Below are 24146 nucleotides of genomic sequence, written 5' to 3' on the forward strand. Positions count from 1 at the left end.
GACAATGAGCCCGGAATCACAGACTCAAGTCAGAGACTTCTGATAATGAGCCCAGAATCATAGACTCAAGTCAGAGACTACTGACAGCGAGCCCATAATCTGAGACTATAGAGACTACAGACAACGAACCCTGAATCAGAGACTACTGACAATTAGCCCAGAATCATAGACTCTAGTCAGAGACTACTGACAACGAGCCCTGAATCACAGACTGAAGTCAGAGACTACTGACAATGAGCCTCAGAATCATAGGCTCTAGTTAGAAACTACTGACAATGAGGACAGAGTCCTCATTGTCACGTAAGTGAGAGGAACTGGTGCCACAGGGTACAAGGCTGTCTGTGAGAGGTGCTCTGCAGTAAAGGTAAGTGGTGGGGGGGTACAGGTTTGAGGATTGCGGGCTGGCGCAGGTGGGCAAAACTGATCTATTGGATCCCTTGCCCGCGCAGTAATTGCAGTTGACATTTAATAAATATTTTGGTGGAATTCTGGCAAGTTTCCTTTATGGGTGGCAATTCACATGTCATGTGTCTAATTGTTGTAGGTGCAGGCGTATACTTTTGTACCTTCACCTTGTGCGCCAGTCCACGCGCATTTTGGAAGTGCCATTTTGAAGTGCTGTCGGCTGTGTCGGCGTGGACTCCTGCCTTTCCATTTGGAAAATATCTCCTTGCTCAATTATTTGGCTAGCCCCGCCCACCTTCCCAGAATCCTATTTCATCAGAGGGCCTTGTGCATTTTGGAAGTGCCATTTTGAACTGCTGTCAGCTGTGTCGGCGTGGACTCCTGCCTTTCCATTTGGAAAATATCTCCTTGCTCAATTATTTGGCTGGCCCCACCCACCTTCCCAGAATCCTATTTCATCAGAGGGCTGTGCGCATTTTGCAAGTGCCATTTTTAAGTGTGTCAGCGTGGACTCCTGCCTTTCCATTTGGAAAATATCTTCTTGGTATGGACTACAAAGAAAGGACTTTATAATACCCCCAGCAACTTACTTGTGTAAACGTAGCATTTGCTAATGATATTTTACTCGTGTTTCCTCATTTTAGCTCAATTATTTGGCTAGCCCGGCCCACCTTTGAGAATCCTATGTCATCAGAGGGCCGCGTGCATTTTGCACGTGTGCATTTTGGAAGTGGCATTTTTTTTAAAATATTTAAAATGTTTGCACATTTTTTTACAAAAAGTTCTTACATCCTTTGTAAAGGAAAAAGGCTTTTGATCCTAAAAGTTCCTAAGAAGGGAGAGAGAGAGAGAAAAATAGAAATGAAGGTCAAGGTGGACTGTTTCTAGGCTCTCGTAAGGTCAATATTCTGCAAGAATTGAATCACTGCGATGGTCTCATATATTCTCTCTCCCTCCACTAAGCGGTTCCACCAAGACTCCTCGTCGTAGTGAGATAGGTCCCTGAACAGATGAATCATGTGAGTCGATCCCTCGTTCTCCAGGCCTTTACAGTCCAAGAGGAGGTGTCTGATAGTTTCCTTTTGTTCAGACATCTCACAAAACCGACATAAGTATGAGGTTGAAATCCCTCTGATTGCTCTAACCTCGTTTGTTGCAATGATATTTAAACGAGCTCTCATGAAGGTTTGCCAGGACTGACGATTTGGAGTTTTCTTCAGATATGGTCTTATGTCGTTCAGTTTCCTGCTTACCAATAAAAGCTGTGATACTGATTTGTAAACTGAAGCAGAATCTTGGGTTCTTATCCAGTCCCACGTTTCTAGTTTAGTGGTCACTTTTGTTGGATTGTTTATAAGCTTAAATTCCGTGGATCCTATATCAGTAAGGATATCATTGATTGTCTGTGCCCATGGTTTCAAAGCACTAGAGTTGTGGTCGTACAGTTCATAATGGATGATGTTGGCAATTTTTGGGTGATTAGGGATAATCAGTTTTCTGAACAGACTTAGACGGTTTCTGTCTAGGATGGCACTTAGTGATGAAATACAGAGCTCCCTTCTGATCAGGACCATTGGTGTTGATGATGGAAAATTCAACAGGCTCCTCCAGAAGAGGCTTTCAAGTTTCTGCCAAAGGTCGTCCGGGAACGTTAAGAAGCCTCTATTCTGTATAGAATTGCAGGGACGACTTTTATTCTGTAGAATTGAATGATCGGTTGTAAAGAAAATTTACAGAATTTTCTTTCGATTTTCTTTGCCTGGGTGGTCAGGCGTTTCATCTTGTCCCACAGGTTTTGTTGCATGTTCTTGTCTGTGGGGTTGTTACTCAAGATGACACCCAGGTACTTGAATTCTTCCACCGTTTGGATTTTTACTCCCTCCAGAAGCCGAGTAAAGTTGGCCTTTACTTTAGATGATTTTTGGAATATCATAGTTTGTGTTTTCGACGTGTTGATTTCCAAGTTGTTGTTTCTTATGTATGCGCTCAAGTTGTCAAGCTGCCTCTGGGGGCCAATTGGGGTTTGGTCTAAGATGATTAAATCGCCTGTGTATAAAAGATGTGAAATCTTGGTCCCATCCAGTTTCGGCGGGAAGGATCTGACCTGTGGCTCTGTGTCTTTATAGTCCCATAGGTACGCACTGAACAAAGTCGGTGCCAGGGGGCAGCCCTGCTTGACACCTCTCGACGTGGAGATAGGTTTGGAGATGGTTCCTTGTTGGTCCAATCTTACAGATATGGATGTTTCCGTATGAAGTGCCTGGATTTGTTCCAAGAAGAAGTCCGGGCATTTATTTCTTTTTAGCTTTTCCCAGAGAAGCTCCCTGTTGACCTGGTCGAAAGCCTGGACCAGGTCAACAAAGGCCACGTAAATTGGGGGTCCTCCATCTTTCGTTTTCTCCTTTAAGGTGTTAATCGAGAGGATGTTGACTGAGGTTTCCGAGATTTTTAATAAAGCCTGATTGAAATGGGTCAGTGACATCTGCGTCTGATGCCATAAGTTGAAAGAGGTCCAATATCGTGGATCTGTAGAGGTTGCCAATAACATCAAGCAAGGCTATTTGTCTTTAGTTCTTAGGGTTATCTCTTGGGCCAGCCTTATAGATTGGGACTATGGTTGCTTTTTTCCAGGATAGAGGTATTGATTTTGTTCTTATTATTCTGTCAAAGACGGCTCTAACAAACATAGCCCATTGTTCCGGAGCTTGTTTTAAATGTGCGTTTGTTAGGTCGTCAGGTTCTGGGGCTCTTGACTTTTTCAGTTTTCGAATTTTCGTTTCGATAGATGTTACGTCGATAGGTATCTTCCATTCCACTTCAAATTTAGGCTGAGGATGTTGATACTCTAAATTTGGATTTTTAAAGAGTTCTATGAAGTGGGACGTCCAATTCTGTTCGCCAACGCAGTTATGTAGTCTATTTGCCGAACTGTTTGTTGAAGATTTTATTATTTGCCAGAAGTCCCTTGAGTGGCGGCCGTCTAACAGCCGAAAAAGTGCATCGGCGTCTGCTTGGTACATTGCCGCTTTGTGTGCTTTTAGCCAGTTTTTATAGGCCTTCTTCGCCACAGCTGCCGACTTTAAGTCTTTTATGAACTTTGTTTTCTTCGCCAGACGGAGAAGTTTCCTCAGTTTCTTCCTCTCTTCAACCAGCACCTTCTCATATGTATGGCTAAAACCAGTCAAGTTAGGCTTTAAATTCTTGACCGTATGCCTATACATATTTAGATGTTGTGCAAAGTCCGGGGGTGTTTGTGTTTTATTTGTGTCAACCTCAGTATATTTTTCAATCAGGTTGCCCACGTCACTGGCGTTGACTTTAAGTTTTATTCTTCCACCAGATTTTTCGATTTCGGACTACATCCGCCTTCTTATCTCCTGAAAGGAAGCCCACGTAAATTCCAGCAGATTGTGATCACTGTTTTTGGGGGGTAAAACCCGAAAATTGTTGATATGTGAAAGAAGTTCCCCGGTGACAAAGATATGGTCTAATATTGCTCTTGAGTCATCTTTTTCCCAAGTTGGTACGAAAACTTCCCTACTTCCTCTTAAAGAGTGAAAGTTTAACATATCGTATACCTTCATTATTTCCGCCCACTTGGTTCCTCTCTTACTTGCCAAAATGTTCAGACGGGACGTTCCTTCTGTAGCGTCCGGGTATGATAAGTTTAGGTCACTGCATATTATCAGGTGGGCCAAGTCGTGTTCCGGAGAGATTTTCTAAAGAATGAGATTTGCTTTATGTAAGAATTGTTTGTCACTTTGGCCCATAGGATTCCAATAGGAGTTGATTATTATGATCTCCTCTATACTGGAACGAACCTGGCCATTTTGAAGGGCTGTCAGCTGGCTGTGGGAAGTGGGTGTGAGGGCCTTTTTATTTTAAATGTTTAGTTATATCGTTTTCTGTTTTTGTTGTTTATTTGTATTACATTGTCACATGTGATTCGGCCGTGATATTTGACCTTCTTGTTTTAAATTATTCCATCTGCTTTTTTGTGTGATCGTAGTGGATGTCATACTTACTCACGACCGGCATGCCGGAAGTAAACAAAATTACTGTGCAAGCGTCAGCTGCGTTAACTACTCCTAAATCCTCAATGCGTACTATACACTTTTATTGTTCTAAAAAAACGATTATAAATACGTGTTCCGGTTCTCCTATGGTTGACATTCAGAACTTTTGTGCCCCGGGTGTCCGGGAATTTACATCTGTAAATTTGCTAACCCCCTCTACGAGCTCTCAGCCAACGGAGTCCTCTACACACACTCCCATGGAGCCCGGTGCGACCGTGAGCGAGTTTGCTTTACATGTACACTACCTGATTCTTTAGTTGATGCAGGGGTTTTAGCGCTGCCTCCGCTACTTCTAAACCCTGCTACTAATTTGCCTTGTACTAGTCCGGCTTTGGAAAACGTGATTGTCGCTGAACATGGCTCCGGGAGCCTTCCTCTAAGTGAACCTGATGGCAGTGACATGCAGGCAAAGACAAATTCTGCTGTCACCGTTGCGGCTATCCATTACTCTAATAATGAGTCTGATTTGCAGTCGACTGATGCGGATGAGGTTCCGTTTGGTAAAAATCCACAGAACGGCGATCTCTCGCAATCACCAATGATGTTTTCACCTACGGCAGAAAACTCTTCTGCCCCTTCTATCTCATATTTACAACCGACCCCTCAACGAAAATCAACCTCACCATTAGGACCCTCTAGGGCTACTAACGGGAACTTTCCAGTGGGATTAGAAATATCATTGCAGTCCATGAACACAGCCCTTTTTTCGCTAACAAAGTTATATGAGACTTTAGACAGTAAAATGAATATGCAATATTCTTTATTAACCAAATCTATCAGCAAAAGGAAAATGTACTTACCCAGTGTTTGTGTTGCTTCGCGGCAATTGGCTCTGAATGCTATTCTGGATTAAATTTTACTTATTGGCTGTTCATCCAGCCAGCAATTAAATCTAATGCTGGCTGGATGAACAGACACGATGAAAAAATCACCTAATAGTAAAACACACTTGCTTTCCGGTTCCACTCTTTTGACAGAGGGTCTATTAGTGTAATCCTCTACATCGAATTCAAGCGATCAAGGGCCTGCGATTTGTCAACTAGAGCAACCCTGTTTAAAAAAGAAAAAAGCTAAAACCAAGAATATTGAACGTTTGCACACCAGTAAGACGGGTGTAATCCTGATGGAGGCCGAGGACGGGTCCTTTAAGGAGTGGGTGGATATGACTACAGCTTATAATTTTAATATATTTGATACGAAATTGAAAGTCACTGTAGACAACAGCCCAAAAACAAATCTAAAAAGATCAAGTCTTGTGCAGGGAATATGTCTACTGGTGCTCAAAAATGTATTGAAAAATTAACTTTATCCAAAAGAGCGGCCATCCTTGCGTGTGTCGCTATTGCAAATAAATACCGGAATAAATCCTCTCAGAGGACAGTGCAGCACACGCAGTCACAATCTTGGACTCGGCCGTATGAGCCACTTGACACTTTAGTTTTGTTGACTAGGCAACAAGAAGATCTTGCTCTGTGCCATTCCCGTAATGAAGTGAGACCTCTAGAGATTGCTGCTCCTGCAACCTTTCCCCCAGACTGCCAGCTGGTCCAGCAGATTGGTGGATTGCCAAAACCTACAGTGGCAAATTAATCTGCTATGTATACATCAGATAAGCATATAACGCTGGAGGAAGGAGATTGATAAATCTCTGCATTGCTTTTTCTCTCAATCAAATAAACAGGATGCAGCTGCGTACCGCGACAGACAATGTAATGATGGGCCTTTATTAACCACTAATAGCGGTAATGGTCGAATACCATTATTTGCTAATAGCGATGACGGTCAAGCCCAAATAATATATCAACGTGCACAGTATTTGAAACAATTGGGTTAATCAAACCATAAACTGACAAATTTAACCTTGCAGTGCTGTTCGCATCCTTATCCCAAATATGAACTCAACCGGCAAGACGTAATGAACATATTGGCAGAAATACCAGCCCTCAAAGATGTCACATCAAGTGATATCGATTAAATTCGTCCATGACTATGACCTTTCCGTAGTCAAATTATGGATGAAGTCTGCCCTTGTGAGGAATGTCTTGTGGCATGCCCGTTCTGATATTTATCATATGGGTTTTCTTTTAATTAATCATTCTTCTTTTGATCATCAGCATATCCCCACCTTGGGGAACAATTTCTTCCAGCTGATGATAATGGACGAAGTATACAGTTTGCAATCCAGTCGGGCAGTTGGGAGAATTCAAACACGAACTACATTAAAAATCAGAACGCTAAGCAGAACCAATGTTAGCTAGTGGACCCTCTTACAACCTTTACTTTGGCCTCATGGAACACTGGGGGGTTTAAACATTTAACCAGCTCTGATAAGAACCTCCTGAGGGACTATGGTATTGTAGCCTTGCAGGAAGTATGACTTTATAATCCACCTGCTTGGGATCAGCATCTTGCCACACTAATTCCAGCCCTAGCCCCAATTAGGGGACAGCCTATGGCTGGACTTATGGTTGCGGTTAAAACCTCTTCGAACCTATCTTTGGAAACTTGGGCGTCACCTAATAGATTTTTGCAAATGATAAAGATAAAATAGACCAAATATGTTATCGCTATTATTAACGCCTACTGGAACCACGTTGGTGTTACAGACAAGGGGCCTCATTAGGACCTTGGCGGAGGACCATGGCGCTATTAGCACCATGGTCCATGGCGCTAAGTTGCCAACTCCGCCATGGTGGTTGGCGGACTTACCGCCCCATTCCGACCTTGGCGGGGCGGTAAGTCCCCAATCCCCATTTACCCTTCCCCATTTTCATTTTTGCCCCATAGGGCATAATGGGAGTGGGGAAGGCGTTAATTACGCCACCGTAAATTACGGTGGCGTAATTAACAACAAGGTCCCTTAGCGCCATGGATTTTAACACCTGCTAAAAGCAGGTGTTAAATCCGCCATGGCGCTAAGGGAACTTGTACTCAGGAGGTAAGGGTCGGCGATGTTTACGCCGGCGTAAACCCCTTACCGCCTGGGTCGTAATGAGGGCCAAGGTCTTTATTAGTGCCTTGAAAGATTTATTGGATTTAACTGTTTTAGACCGCTCCTGTGAACATTTAATTCTGGTAGGCGATTTCATTATCTCATGCATTGTGCAACCCCCTAAGATCCTCTTTCCTATCGCCATGAGATGGAATTCTTTATTGAAAGGGCGTTACTTGTACATGCTAAATGGGTGTGTGCTTGGTGACATGCCCCCAGACCATACCTGGCATAGAGGTGATCAGGTCGCCCTGATTGATTACATTTACATGGACATTGGCTTGTTCAATCTTGCTTCCAAGCTCCAAATCATTGCCCAAACATATAGTGGCCACGATATCTTGGCAGCCTCCTGGTCCTGGTTTAATCCAAGGAAAATTCAGACTCCATCTTTAGCTTCAGGGATGGTATTAAGCAATGACAAGAATCGACGGCAGCGGATTCCTGCCCCCTTGGAGGTTTTCAGTAAAAAACTATATCAGTCATGTAATGTATCCATTTTGCCAGGCATGGGGGCTAGTCAATCCTAAATTGATGTTATGCAGATTTTTTAAATCGAGAAGAAAGTTTCTATTAAACCTGCCAAAACTAATTTACATGTCTATGATCCTGATTTGGCTGCGAGGAAAGCTGTCTATCGGTCTGAAAAAAGGGCAGCATGTTTGTTTCCATATCTTGATATGATCTTGGGACTAAGATCTTTAAGGTGCCAATATAAGAACTGGATAAAGACTAGGAGAGCATTTCTCTACCAGCACGATGTGGTAATTATGCTAGGAGTGGTTGCCACCAAGAGCTCTGTTAGGATCTCGAGCCATTTGAACAAGGCTTCTGGTGGCTCGCAGGTGGCAGCCCAGGTAAACTCTGGCCCTGAGGAAGTCTGGGTTAATTTCTGTAAGAGCCTTTATGCTATTACACCCTTAAGGAACATTGCCAATTTAGACGCCAGATCGAAGGACGATCATCTTCACTTTGACCTAAAAGATATTCTATACTATATTTCAAAGCTTACTACATAATACTGATCTATAAGAGGAGTGAACGATCATGCCTGACCAATTATAGGGTGATAATGCTTTTGGATATTCCGGACAAGCTTTTTGCTAGGTTTCTGTTAAGAGATCTAAACCGTTGGTTGGATCTCTCTGACACACAGGACCCAAACCAGACCGGTTTTATGCCTGGCCTGGGCACCGCTATAAACTTGCATGCATTACAGTCAATAAAATTCCAGGAATTGTCTAAAAAAAAGCCAGTTTATCTGGCTTTTATTGATTTCCAGGCTGCTTTGGATTCAGTCTGTAGAGGTCTTCTTATGAACAAGCTGAGGACGGCCACTTGGCCGGAGTATCTCCTTTATCCGATTAACGAGCTACATTCAACTAACACAATCCAAATCAGACTGTCTCTGGACGGAAACCTATCAGAACCTATTGAGACTTTGAGAGGCCTTAAGCAGGGCTGTCTTTTGGCCGGCACCCTCTTTAATTTCTTTGTTTCCAATATGTCCCATGATTTTGCTAATATTGTTTCGGATTCACCCAGGTTGGGAGGGAGCGCGATCCCCTGGTTGTTCTGCGCTGACGACCTTGTGTTGTTGGCTAAGACTCCCGGGGGACTGCATTCCTCCTTTTCAAGCTTGGCAGATATGTGGATGACAATTTATTGACGATCAACCAATCCAAATGTAAGCTTATGGTCTGGGATGTTAACCAAAGAAGGACTTGCAGGTCAGTGCCTTGGCTCTTGCAGGATAATGAGTTGGAGGTGGTTGCAGAATACAAGTAGTTGGGCCTTATCATCAGCAGCCATCCTAGCGAGCTACCCCATAATCAAGATCTCGAGCTTAAGCTGAAGACGGGCGTTGCACAGGCCTGTATTATTCAGGGGAAATATGGTACATTTTCATTTTTGCCTGCTATTACCTTCTTCAAACAAAACTTTAACCCCCATCCTTGCTTATTGTGCTGAGTCAAGGCACTGCCTGGTAGAACTTTTTTGTCAGAAACTCAAAGCCTGGTTTTGTAGGGCAATTCTTGGCTTGCCGCGGGCTGTTTCTATGTGCCTTATTCGTTGTCACAAATTAGGAATGGTCTCACTCTATGCCATGTACAGCTGGAAGATTCTCTCTCTTTATAGGAAGTACTTGCTGGTGGTGAAACCAAAAACCATTATGACTGTATTGACCAAATATGTGTTAACCACTAAAGATGTAAAGATACTGGCATGGAGATCAAGCGCAAAGAATATCTTGGAATACATAGGGGTATCAGAGAGTACCTTGATGAACAACCCGACGAGAGCTAAAACAAAACACTGGTTGTACGATTGGATGAAAACAAGAGAAAAATGTTTGCAACTTCGGTTGTTCAAAGTTCAACCTTACAGCATTAAAACATGGTTTTCATTTGAAGAGTACATGTTAAAATGTCCCGATCCTAAGCGAAGATCTCTATACATGCTGAAAGGAACCATTTCTCAGCGCTTCCCGGCGCTACTGTTACGTGGGGAATAATATAAGGAGCAGTCAAGCACAATTGCTAAATGCGGACAGAGGAAGTAATACTTGTGCACGCGTTTAGCGAAGTGGCAGCACAAAGATTAACTGTTTCATATGGCTTTTGATTGAATGAAAGAGGTATCCGGTTTTTGCATCATTATCTGGCACAGAGTTAGGTTCAACACGAACACATTGCTAACAGCTTTCATGTATGAAACATTGGCACCTTGTGGACATGTAGCATGTGATCATTGTGCATTATATCATTTCGTGATGTTGCAATATAAATGACATTGGGGGTCATTACGAGTCGGGCGGTAGGGGATACCGGGCACCGGTAAGGAGACCGGTGCCGGTAATCCCCTACCGCCCGTTTCCGAGGTCTCCTAACGGGAACCGCAAGGGACGTGTGGTCAGACCACACGTCCCTTACGGGTCCCGCTAAGGGACCAGGGTGCAAATAATGGGCTTGCCATTCGCGAGCCCGTTATTTGCGCCCTCCCCATTCCCATTGAGCACTATGGGGGCTCAAATGGGAATGGGGAATGGTTTATGCAATGGGGACTTACCGGTCCCACCGGGGTCGGACTAGACCGGTAAGTCCCCATTGCACAACAACGGACACGGTCACTGTATGGGAGGCAGCCATGGAGCTAATTGGTCCATGGCTACCACCATACTCGTAATGACCCCCATTGTTTTGTTATTTGATTCTATCAACTCAAATTGTATGAGCCGGTTGTATTACTTTTGGAACTCTTAAGTAGTGTATGCCCTGAGAAGGACCCGATAGTAGGTCGAAACGCGTGTTGGCACATTCTGGCACACCTTGTTTATGTTTACTTGGCACTTTTTTTCTTGGTTTAATGCCAAGAACTGACTGTACAGGCATGTCTCTGTATTTTTCAGGTACACTTTGTTACTTTGAGAGCAGTGTCTAATTACGTTTGGGTCAGTGTGGTACTAAGAGCCCATGGCTGTTATCAAATCTTAACCTTGCACCAATAACGTTTCGAGCCAGTGTGGTACTAAGTGCCTTTGGCAGTCATGAAATCTCAACCCTTCAATGACTAAAAGTTTTAATAAAGGTTGACATTGTACACCAACCGATTTTCCTTTGAGTGAGTATAATCCTTCTTCAAATATATCAGAGAGGGTCTCAGCACAGTTTGGGGAATTTTGCCTTCCAGTGCATTTCAATGTGTGGGTTGGGGTACCCACTTTTCCTGTTTTCCGCTGCTTCACCTCATTTAGGCGCCTTTGCATTTCTTGGCCCGGAGCGCACAACCACATAGGAACCCCATCTTCTGCCTTAACTCTTCTTGCAGAATATGTTTGCAGAATATTTAATTTTAGACTCTGATATGCTATGGAAAACTCTTTATAATAGTCACAAATTGAGAGTGAGCGTGGCAATGATATCCTTCATGCAGTCTCGGAACCTGTTGGAACAGCCCAAAGTGGCGTGCTCTGCGAATTCAATTCTATCTTCCATCTGATGATGCAATCTGTAAATGTTAGTTTCCGGGAGAGCATGTGAAATTGTGACACTTGCGTGGCTACTGTAAATATTATATGTAAATATTCTATGTAATATTATTATGCTATTTTGGTATCTTTCCAGGATGTATTGTACGCCCAGGTGTTTTTTTTTTTTAATGTCTTTCTCTTTTTTCTTTTTACTGTTTATATTTGTTGGTTGACTTTGAAGTGAGTTGAGGAAAAGTAATAATATTGTAAATAATGCAGGGGTGAAGAATGGGTGCTAGCTAAAGCTCAAGTAAGAAATGAGTTTGTTGAGGGTGGGGGAGAGGAGTGGGCCTAGGATGAGTCTTGGGGAATGCTCACGAGGAAGGCTGTCGGTGAGTAGGTGGTTGGGTTCCAGGAGATGGAGAAGGAGCTAAAAAAGGGAGATAAGAGATCAAGAAGGGAAGAGTTTGAAGGAGGAAGGGATGACTCACAGTGTCAAAGGCTGAATGGCGATAGAGGAGAGGTGCCTGTGGTGTGCAGTGGTCATGGGTGAGAACAATCTCACTGGAGTGTTAATACCGGAATCCAGATTGTAGGGGGGGTCAATGAATGTGTGTACTCGAGATAGTTGATTATGCAGTTGAAGACAACCCTCTCGAGGATCCTAGAGATACACATCTGTAGAGTGGGTAGTTATTGGGGTCACCAATGGGTTTGTTTAGAAAAGGAATGTCCCTGGCTGTTTTTTAGCAGGCTGAGAGGATAGAGATAGGAAAGTGGATAGAGTGTCATGCATTTTTGGGATTCTAGGGGGAAATTGGAGGGCAAAATCATCAGCGGAGGGAGAGTGAGGTATGCAGCTGTTCTTATGTAGGGAAAGTCTGGCCTGAAGGATCACGGATAGCTGGGGCGGGGATGAGCCGAGACTGGAAATACGATTAGTGTTGTATAAGAATGGTACTGCGTCGAGAGAGGTGGTCAAGGTGAGTAGGGAGTCTTCGTAGGCTGTTGGGAGAGTGCAGAGTGCAGGGTTCATCTTTGTGCAAGCGGAATAGAAGGCGTGTATGGTTGCTCTCAGCCGTTGGATGGCACGAGACATCCATGGCTGAGGATATGACCGAAGGGGCGAAGCAACGGGCATAATAGTGATCACTTAAGAGGGTGGACAGTGCAGAGTTGAATTTCATGAACACAAGTTCATTGGTGTGAGCCTGTGGATTGTGAGTGCCACTTTGACTTGGTAGAGGTTGGGGACTAGGGAGACGTTCTTGACCTTTACATTCGGTGAGGGGTGAGGGAGTGGGGAGCCTGAGTGAGGGGGGTAGAGATGGTGAAGTGGATGAGTGATGGATCAGAGGGGACCGTGAGGGCGGAAGAGTCTAGTGTAGTAATAGGAGAAGACCTTTTGCGGTGGGTTGGGAGGTTATGTAGGTTAATATGATGGGTTATTTATAACGCGCTTAATACCCAGAGGTTTCTAAGCACAGACCCGGGATTGAACCTGTGGTGCTCCATGTCGTCTTGCTTCCAAGGCGAGCACGTTGCCACTGAGCTATCCTCCCGAGTTGATTAGTGAGTTGTCAGAGAGTGTGAAATGACCTGTTTCGTTTAAGAGGTCAACACGGGAGGAGAAGAAGTTGAGGGTGCCAGGTGGCTGGTAGAAGAGGAGGATGGGAAGAGGGGTGGGAGTGAGGAGTTGGAGATACGTTCAGAAGAGGAGGGAGTGAAGGGAGAGGCAGAAAGGGGACTGATGGCGTGTCCGTGCAGTTCATGGGACCAGCAGCTTTTTTGGGTGAGATGAGGTGAGTGAGGGGAAGAAGCACCGTCTGTGTGCATGTCTGCCAGAGCGACCATGTCATGGGAGAAATCCTGGATTCGGTGATAGCCATCACTAAGAGTTTGGGGTGATTGGAATCAAAAGGATTAGTGAGAAAGGATTTCTTTTTTTAGAGGGGTTGTGCATTCCAGAGACCCGCGGGAGGGAGAACAGGGGTGGGGGGTTGAGTAAGTATTTGCAAAAGTAAACTGAGGGAGAAGGGTAGGGTAGATGAGGTTGAAGAGGGTGGGATGGGAGAGAGGAGCGGACTGAGTGGCATTTGTGAGGCGAGTGCAGATGGTGAGGCATGAGGAGGGGGGAAAGGGAAGCAGAGGGTGAGTGAGGGGTTGTGGAAGCCATAGGAGAGAGCAAAAGAAGTGTTAGGAGGAGGGGTAGGGTTGCGTCGTGCTCAAGGGGCTGTGAGGAAGGCGGGGAGGGGGCGCACAATGTGAAGAAAACTTGCAATGCAGGACATGGCCGGAGGGAACCAGAGGGCAAGGTTTAATCCACGGGGACAGAGGTGCCCAAAAGGCCAGTTTCAGGAGTTTGAAGTCCATGAATATCCCCCAGGTGTCATTAAAGGCACCCGCCCATTCTCTTGTGTTTATGGTCCCCTCTCTAGACATCTGCGCCAGCCATTTGTCGGTTCTCAGCTCTCCTGTCACTGTCCAATTCCTAAGGATCTTTGTGTTTTCCAGTCTGCGACGCCTTTAATCCGATGACGTGCTGGTCTCGCCAGCTGGCTGCTGATTTTTGGTAAATTACAGACTGAGATCGGCGGTTCAAGACACCCCCGCTGCCCTCTCATCTAGGTGTTATTGTCACTTAACAACACAGTCGGAGGAGCTGCCCTGTGTGCAGGGGCGTTGCTGGGGGGGGCTAAGGGGGCTATAGCCTCTGATCTTTTGGTTGTAGCCCCGGATAGAATCTCAGGAACTACAGCCAAAAGACTAGCTAGCCCCCAGTCCCAACAGTTCTGACATCAGCTTAGCCCCTGGTCTTTCCCAGACCTAGCAACTCCCCTGCCTGTGTGCCTGCGCTTTACAGGTGTAGCACCATATTGGGTCTCCAATACCATCTGGGCAACAGGGGAGTTGCTAGGTCTGGAAAATACCGGGGCTACGCTGATGTCGGAACTGTTGGGTCTGGGGGCTAGCTAGCCATTTGGCTGTAGCTCCTGAGATTCTATCCGGGGCTACAACCAAAAGATCAGGGGCTATAGCCCCCTTAGCCCCCCCTAGCAACGCCCCTGTGGGCAACTAAAGAGTCCCACGACTGTGAAGCCCGCAAACGGTTCCACCACGACCGTTTGTCACCTCTGTGTATGAGGAACTCTGTGACACAAGTGGCTGCTCGTCCTTTTTGCTACCACTGTTGCTGCACATATCAGTGGGCTCAGAGAGGCACAGCTCCACCTCACTGATGAGGCCCAACAAGGCTGAAACACCTGTATGAGGTTGCTGTTGGTACTCCTGTTCAGAGAGGAATTGTCATGGTATTTCAGTGCTGGACTGCCCATGTGGGCGGGACAAAGACTGATATGCAAATGATTATTTCCCATCTGTGAAAGGTACAGTGAGCAAAACGCGTTTGCTGCAAACTCTCATCTCAAAGTGGGAAAAAAAAACACAGAACCGGTTATCATGCCATGTTCTTTCTGGAGAGGAGGGCCTGCTACCTTTTTTGTAATATTTGCAAGGAACTTGGGGTTGGTCACCCTGAGTTACCTGGGGAAACCCAGACGTGGACTCCCTGCTCACTGTGCTCAGAGAGGCACAGCTCCACCTCACTGATGAGGCCCAACAAGGCTGAAACACGCGTATGGGGTTGCTGTTGGTACTCTTGTTCAGAAGGGAAATTTGCTGTTGGTACTATTGTTCAGAAGGGAATTGCCATAGCATTTTGGTGCTGGACTGTGGTACAGTGAGCAAAACGTGTGTGCTGCAAACTCTCATCTCAAAGTGGGAGAAAACCACAGAAAAGGTTATCATGCCATGTTCTTTCTGCAGAGGAGTGCCTGCTACCTTTTGTGACATATTATTTTGTAGTCGCTGTGTGATTAAAGAAATATTTTTATTCAAAAATAAATACCTCTGACTAAAAATGTATCTTTATTTCCTACGTTATCTAATAGCTTGCTCAGTAACATCCATCCATCCATCCAAAAAAGCGCTCGACCACAGCTGCCGAAGATGAGTGGGCGGTAAGTGGTCTTATACAGAGCCCCTCTGCCAATAATGATGGCCTGGCAGCATGTCGAGAACTGCATAGTGCCTCCTAGGGTGCAGTGCCCCTGCACCCACTGCCAATACGGAGGTAGCCCGTGGGTAAGGTGCCTTTACGTAAGATAAAGGATGTGTGATTGAGGGTAGCCGGCTGGTGAAAGGGTAGGGTAAAGGGGCATGAACCGGAAACACTCATAGATAACACCGGCCGTACTGGCCTAGTACCATGGCCTACGGTAATATACATATTTACATATGAAACTTCTGGGAGTGTCCGAGCAGCGGAGGGGGTAGGATGGGTCACTTTGTGAGGAGTGTGTATAGTGAGGAGGTTGTAGGAGAAGCCCCTTTTCTGGACAGCAAGTGTAGCTTGAGTCTAGCCATTAACTGTTGTATAGATGGGCTGGCTTTAATGTGTGGGGGGAGGGCATTCAGTGGGCAAATAGCGAAGTGGAAGATGGAGAGGCAATGGGAGGCGACCAGCAGGGGCTGGGGTCAGAAAGGTTCCGGGGGAGGCCACCTGGGGCTCCGTTATGATCCAGTAAAGTTAGCGTGCCTCCACCTGCAATTTTAAGTGGCGACCAAAACAGCCCCAGTACCTAGGCCCTGGTAATGCGCCATCGAAGAGAAAAGAGATTGGAAGACTTTCTTTTATGTAATGTAGATCAACAACACAACTATATAACAACCATATACACCATATGTGTGTTTGCCTGGAGAGATCAGAGGCCATTGGAGAGATTTGCTGTTGAAAGAATTGTAATTGTCATGTAATGGGTTATTTATAACGCGCTTAATACCCAGGGGTTTCTAAGCGCGACCCGGGGATCGAACCTGTGTTGCTCGGCATCGTGAGCTATCCTCCCCAGACAAGAAGCTGGAGAGATGGCACATCTCTGAGGACCCTGCTGCTGCTGCTGTACTCGTTGTACATCTGCTGAGCATCCCTGCCTCTCCTCTGCTGGGAATCGCAACAAGTCTGCCCTTGTCTACTCACCAGCCTGCTGCAATGGAAGGTCTTCCAGACTCGGGTCTCCTGAAAGCCCCCTCTCCTCGTGTTGTTTGCTGTTCTGGAAATGAGAGCCCCCCTGCCCTCTGTCTGGAACTGAGTGGCTGGTTGCTGCTCCGCCACATGCTTAGCGGGGGCATCCCATTGCCGCGCCTCCCCCTCCTCCCTCACCCGGTCCCTGTCTGGCCTGCCCCCTTCCTGACACCCCCCTCACCCACCCACCTGTACCCCGCAGGGATGCATTACTGGAAATAACAACCAAACACAATTTTAAAGTTGGAAATCTTAATGCCACAGCAGCTTTATTTGCATAAAGTCAAGGAGTTATCTTACAGGCGATCCGTGAATTCACCACACCACAGGTTCTTCTACGCTGTGTGAGGCTTCCTAGGTATGCCTCCCTCCTCCCCCCCCCATCGTCCGCGTCTGGTGGACGCTTCCGGTTGAGCCCGGCCCTTGCTGCCAGCTTCTCTCTACCCATGGCCATTCGTGGCTTGCATTGACATTTCTTGACACTTTCCCCTTGCTCTAAGGTACCTGTTTCTAACACCCAGACACACTTACCCGGTGGTCTAATATCCCAGTTATTAACTATACAGACACAACCTTTCCGGTGCCCAAATATCACGTTACTACCTATGGACATCACTTTTGCGATGTCCAGCTTTCATAGTGCACATTTCTACTCTACTCTGAGCTCCCGTCCCCTTTTGGGCTACTTCTTACTTCTTACCCTAGTCCTTCAACCATGACTTCTGCCCCCAAGTATTACCATTTTGCCTTACTGTCCCAGAGGGCTGCGCTTTAGCCTAAGGTTCTGTACTCCCTGTTCCCTCACCCTAGGCCCTCCTCAGAGATCTTGCCCAGGGTCCCCCCTGTCACGTTCCGTAATCCCTAGTCCTTCCCCTCCATCTCTCCGGCTCGCTCCTCCCCTCTCACGGTTCAATTCTCTTGCTTTCGCCCGCCCCCCCTTTTCCTCTACCTACAGTTTCCTGGGATCCATTCTCCCCCCAAACATCCGCCCCCACTGACCTCGATGTGTCTTTCTCTGAATTTCCCCAAGTACATTGACCCCAGCCTTGCGCTTGCCCCCCCTTCACCTCCTTGGACCTTGTGCCCCCGGTTCCCTCTTGTCACCCCTCGAACCCATTTTGTGACCCCCCACATACCCCTCTGTGTATCCTTCCTTCCGTTATCCCTCCTCCCACCTGTTTCTTTGGCAACCCTACCTGTGCCGTGCCACCATAACTTCATCTTGATCCCCCCCAACTTTTTCTCTTTTCCCTTGTAGACCTTTGTTTTCACCTTGTTTTCGAATTTTTTCTTTCCACCCCCCCCCTGCATTTTGGGGTTGGAATGGCTTCCAAGCGCTCTAAACCCTCCCCTTTTTTCCCCAGGGCCTCCCCCGAGTCTGTTACTCTTGGGCGCCGTAGGATCTAAGCTGTTGGCTGAGCATTCGCCTATGGGCCTGCCAGTACTTTGCTAAAGGGATCGCAATGTAACTCCGATGGGCGACCTGAAACACAAAAAAGACAAGTTAGTTCAAACTTTTGGAAATGGGCAGGCGGGCGGGAATTCCAAAACCATTCTCTGTGTGAAGCAGGATACCGAAGAAAGAGTTGCTTGCTCGTGTGGCCCTTTATAGGCCCTCCCTCTCTCTCGGTTCCCTGCTCAGTCCTCCTTCCGGTGCTGGTCCCTCCCTTTTCCGGGGGCGGGCCCTTCCCTCCTTTTGGCCTGCGCTACGCTTCTGAGGAGGGGGAGGAGGTTGGCTGGGCAACCCCCACTAAGGGGCAGCGCCAGCCATGCCTCCTGCGTCGGCGCGTTCGCCCGCCATTCCTCGGTTATGGGACACCGAGCTCACACTCCTGAGGCTTTTCTTTGCTGATCGAGTGATCATTTCTGCTGCTGCTGCGTGCTGAGACTGTGTCCTCGGTGCAGCCGCCTGTGACTTGCTGTTCAGGGTCACCTCCGCGTCACCTGCTGCTGCTGTCATACCCTCCTAATGAGCTGAGGAGCAAGAGATGGCAACTATACATATATACCACAAACCCTCCCCCGGTGGCTTTCTTCTAATGATTGGCTCAGACTTTGGTGCGGGTTGGCCATAAAAGGCAGTGGATTTTATTTCAGAATACATAAGTAAATCATAAAACATGATTGGAATTTTATTCATAAAATGTACTAATGTATAAAAATAAAGTGTCATTGCTGTTGTACTTTTGGGCACATGGGCCAGTTGTTGTCCTCCTGCCCGGTGCCGCCATCCTCTTACCACTATCATGTGGCCACATGCGTTGTCCTGTCTTTTTCCCATTGTATGCTGCCTTCTTCCTTAGGGGTGGGTGGGATCGGGTGCCGCCATCCTCTTACCACTATCATGTGGCCACATGCATTGTCCTGTCTTTTTCCCATTGTATGCTGCCTTCTTCCTTAGGGGTGGGTGGGATCGGGTGAAGAAAAACAGTCTCCTGCGTTCGCAGGATGACTTTGCTTGCGCTCCGTTCGGGGTGCTGATCAGGCTGGAGAGCAGCACACCCCGGGGCCCTCCTTAGATTTCGCAAAACGTGGCCTGAGGCCATGCATATTGTCATGGCCTGGTAGCCCAAGCAGGCTGGCAACAGTTTTTCACACCTCTGTCTTCTTCCTTTTGCATGCTTTGCATCCCTTTCTTCTTTCCTTTGTTCTTATCTCCTTTCCTTTCCGCCCTGGCTCTGTGTTATCACCCTCCATTTCTAGCACTCTGGTGTGAACACTCTATTCTGGTCTGGATGTTTGTCCTGGGAGGATAGCTCAGTGGCAAAGTGCTCGCCTTGGAAACAAGACAACATGAAGCAACACAGGTTCGATCCCTGGGTCAATGCTTAGACACCTCTATAAGCGTGTTCTAAATACGCAACTAAGAGACATATTCATGTAACAGCACCTTAATGTGAGAGCGCTTTAAAAATGCAAATAAATAACTATTGCTATCTCCTCTCTTCACACTATGTGAGCAGAGGTGGTCGATGGAAAAGGGGAAAGGGCGATGATGCCCTTCTCCTTGCTTTCCTTTAAGTGTACCGTGTTTGCCCCTATTGACCGTGCCCTCTAGCTGCACTGGGTTCCCCATTCCGCGGCACTTGTCATTATGGGTTGCTTGAAGGGCGTGTCACAGTCATCATGGATCCAGTGGCACTGTACCTCCCACCTGCTGGGATTCTGCAGACTGACCTGGAGACCCGAAGCAGCTTCGAACCAGACCCATTCACAGCACAAAATGGACGCCTGCATGCGCCCTTTCCGGGCCTTGCTTGCAGCATCCCTCCACCCATCCGCCTGGATCGCCTTCCCAGGGTCTCCTGCCTCCCATCCTGTCCTCTTCTGCTGGGTCTCGGCCCTTCGCTGGGCACTGGGTTGGCACTGGGTTGGCGCTGGACCACTCTGCATCTGGTCGTCAAACCTGGGCTGGCTTCTTTTCTGGTGGGACCTTTTAGGAGACTGTATTGTGGCTACTTATCTATCATTGTATATGCCTTTTTGAGTGATAAAGCATTGCATGCATCTCCTTTAAAGCCTTGCTAAGTAGATAGTTGTGTACTAGTGTGAACCCGTCCTTTTCTACTGCTTTTAAATTCATTGTGAGTATGGTCTTTAATATACACTTTCCTGGTTTATTTTAAGTATAAAAAGTATATATTTACCGGTATATTGAATTGTGGTTGTCGCTCTAGATTACAGATTCAGATTAGGTGAACTCTACTTTAGCTGTTATCCCCCAGCAACAGCTCTTGGCCCAGTGGCAGAGCCAGTGGGGGTGGGGGTGGGAGGGGGGCTAGAGGGATGCATGCCCCCCTGGCTCCAATCTGTTGCCTGGTGAGCCTCCCTCCCCCGGGGGTGCTCGTAGCGTCAGCCATGAACAAAGTTCAAATGCAAAAATACAAAATACTCTGTGTGACCCGCTGCTGGGCCTTTCCCTTGCCTGCGGTGATCCCGTCCGTGTGGGATTGCAAGACACTGGGTATCATTCCCAGGCCGCAGCGGTTGCAAATAGGATTTCCATTTCCCCGGGCCCACGCGGCTGGTGTAATGTCACTTTGACATGTCGGCGGCTGCCCAGGCCGAGACTATCTGGAGCTGAGCCCAATGCAGGCAGGACCCCCCCAGCCCAGAAACAAGCCTGTCGGCCTGGACCACCATTAGTATTAGTTACGGCGTGTGTGGAAGTGCCACGCAATAGGGCACCAATGGAGCTGCCAGGCACGGGGAATAATCCATGGCAATGTAACTCAACCAGCAACTGCTTGGGCAGCCAAACAGCAAAAATGGTAGGCAGCTTGAGCCCTTTTTTCCCCCGCCAAACCGCACACTATCACTGACACTCAGCAGGGCGTCAGCAGAGGCAGGGACAAGCCCATGGGCAGGACGTGTAGGGACAAAAGGAAAACAAGGCCACACCTTGGTGTGAATGGCTATCGGTGCCAGCCGGCCAGAGGGGCAGGAAGACCCTGGAAGCATGTATACATTGGTATGCCCAAACTAATTGCTGTCATTGCAATACTGTACGAGAGGCCCACACTAATTGCTGTGATTGTGAACATTTGTCTCGCTATACTTGTTCCAATTTTGACCGTGTGTATATTACCAAGGGGGTGCCAACGCTAAGGTTGGCATTGATATGAGTGCTTAGAGGATGCTCAACTCGAGCTGGTGTTGATCATGTTGCTGTAGGCACCGAATGATGCTTCAGAATAGATGCAGGGTGAGAGAGTAAACATACCTAGGGCATTCTGGGGCCTGTAGTTTTGCTTCTCCAATATACACAGATGGAGCATTACAAGAACCAGACCATCGCGATTGTGCGACTCACATTTGACACAATGCAGCTTGAAATGCCTGCAGACAAAAGGCAACAAAGCAGGCGATCTGCCAAAGATCACACAGTGGTATTCAGTCCTCCACGAGAAACCCTGAGGAATAAAATGCCAGAATGCTACACAAACACACACCCTGGCGAGTCCCGCAAGCCCGGTGCTGGACACCTCGCAATCTCTGCCATTCTGCTCTGCTTTCTGTGGGTGGGCACAAGTTACTGTGTGGGCCGCCTCGATTCCAGCGGTTTGCAGTTTCTTCCCAAATGTCGTGTGCGTTTGCAGTTTTCGCTGTAATTTGATGACTGGTTGGCCTCCTTCACTACCCCATTTAGCGAAAAGTGGAAACACCTCGCTTCCAGCGTGTTTTCTATGCATGCCCTCCCAGGGCCCCGGCTCCCGGCCAGGCGCAATGCTTATTCATTAAATATTATGAACACATGCAGTGTCATGCAGAAAGTTAGACAGTCAAACGCGCTGCAGAAATGCAGTCCGTAATTACCAGTATAGGCCCTCGGCGCGAACCCCCAACATGAGACTCTTTCTGCTGAAATTACGTATAAATCAGTTGCCGGTCCAGTCAGTCACGGTTCCTCGTTTAAAATGAGCTATTGAAGATGGGTATTGCCGCATTTGCGGCGTAAAAGACAGACTGGAATCGGCTAGACATGTACTTACACAGTGTGTTAACCTGGGATCATTGGGCCTCATTACGACAGTGGCAGCCACGGACTGAACGGTTCCGGTAAGGCACTGGCACCGTTCATACCGGGCCGCCACATTACCAGTTCTGCTCACGGGTGCCGCTCTGCACGCCTGGCCAGACCAGACGTCCAGAGCGGCACCTGCGAGCAGAACAGGATGGTAGCAATGGTACCAGTCTGAATGATACCGCTGCTACCAGTGGCGTCGCCAGGAATCAAATTTAGGAGGGGCACAGAGGGGGCCAAAGACAAAAGTAGGGGGGCACAGACACAAATAAGGGGAGAACATGGTCACTGCTCGTCTTAGGTAGGGGGGCACATGGGGGGCACAGGGTTTCACAAAGGGGGGCCCTACCCCCCCCTCAGGTACCTAGCGACGCCACTGGCTGCAACCATCCTCCCCATTCCCATCGAGCCCTATGGGGGCTCAAATGGGAATGGGGACGTACCGGCTCCAGGTCCCACGCAAGGTGAATTACCGGGCCCGCAAAGGTCGGAATGGTCCCCGTTTGCGGGACCCGGTGCCGGACCCGAGTTTGGGGGTATCCATGCCCATATTAAGGGCATGGCTACCTCCAACCTCGTAATGAGGCCCATTGTAATTTGGGTCGTTTTGTTCACAGATATGAAGATATCGTAGGGGATTCCTTTTGGGACTACTGTTTAAACACAGACACCATTTCTATACAAATTGCCCTATACCGAGTGTGGTTAAATGTTAAATCTTTGTTGTCTGAATGAGGGGGTATTTTCCCCTGAGACTCAGGATTACGGTGGGATGCTCCATGAGTTAACAAATTGATGATTTGGTGAATATATGCTCTTATAATTCTGGGAAGTTAAGATGTTATTTATTTATTTTAGGAATTTAGGAATTTATGAATGCATGAGTTTTAAGACTGATCTTTATGTGAAATTGTTATTGCTGTGGGCATTCATTCAATTTACTTTAATTTACTTGTATATATCTGTATTATCAGAATTTTCTATTTGTATTTTGTATTTATATTTTTGTGTAAAGTTCTAATTCTGAACTAAATCACAATAATATGGAAATGTCTGTGAATGACTGACTGGCGGCCATAACGCTGCTGGGATATCCGTGGTGATAGGCAGCGTAAAAGAAAGGTTTCCGGCCCTTGCCCTGCATTATCAGCGGTTGTTACGGAGCGAAACACGTAGCTATACGCATGCGCAGGCCTCGTTCTGGCTCGCGCATTCGCAATAAATGAATGGGAAGCCCGTGAAAGGCAGTTGCCGCCGGGACCCCGAAGCATTAAGACGTGTCCGTGTGAGTTTGTGTACAGGTGTGTGATTATGCTACGGGGAGGCCTGGGACCCTCATAACATCTAACATTGGCAACATGGACGGCCCTGAGTGGGGGGGAAGCATCTGGAACAGCGACCCTGTACATCACAAGATACTTCTCATGACACCTACTAGACGCCAATTTGTATGCGGAACGTGCAGCCGCCATTTTCTTTAAATATATCATGGTTACGGCCCTCACGGGTGCTCGTGCGCCGCTCGTATCACTTTACAAAACAATTTTTGTAACATTCACAGCTGTCTGTCCTCAGATGGCTGTGGCTACCAGTACACTGTGTGCATTGTGATCTGCTGCAGTGTCTTCAGCTCAGAGAAGGGCTCGCACCTGGACTAGTTTGTTTTCCTCTTTTTCCACAACCCTCTGGACAGCTTTGCCCGCCCCAGGAGTCATTTTACTGTGGGATTGCCCAGCTTGAAACACAGAATCTCCCATGAGGGGAGCAGACTTGCGGCCTCAACATCGGGGTGAGGTGCTTGTGCGGTTCATGGGAGACCAGGAAGATGCTTGTGCCCAAGCACAGCCACCACGAAGACAGCAAGGCACTTTGGCACCCATGCCCGAGTTTGACCTGTCTGGTCCCCTGTCCAAACTTGGACCCAAGTGGCTCTTGTGGGTCAAAAAGTTGCAGATGTATTTCCGAGCCACCAGAGAGACTGAAGACGACGCCAAGGTGGCGACCATGTTATATTCAGCGGGATCCGAGGTACATTTCATCTTCAAATCGCTCAACTCCCAGGAAACGACATATGTGGACATCAAAAATGCCCTCCA

This window comes from Ambystoma mexicanum, chromosome 1p (genome assembly GCF_040938575.1).
Source record: "Ambystoma mexicanum isolate Mex_15411 chromosome 1p, UKY_AmexF1_1, whole genome shotgun sequence".
Classification (NCBI taxonomy): domain Eukaryota; kingdom Metazoa; phylum Chordata; class Amphibia; order Caudata; family Ambystomatidae; genus Ambystoma; species Ambystoma mexicanum.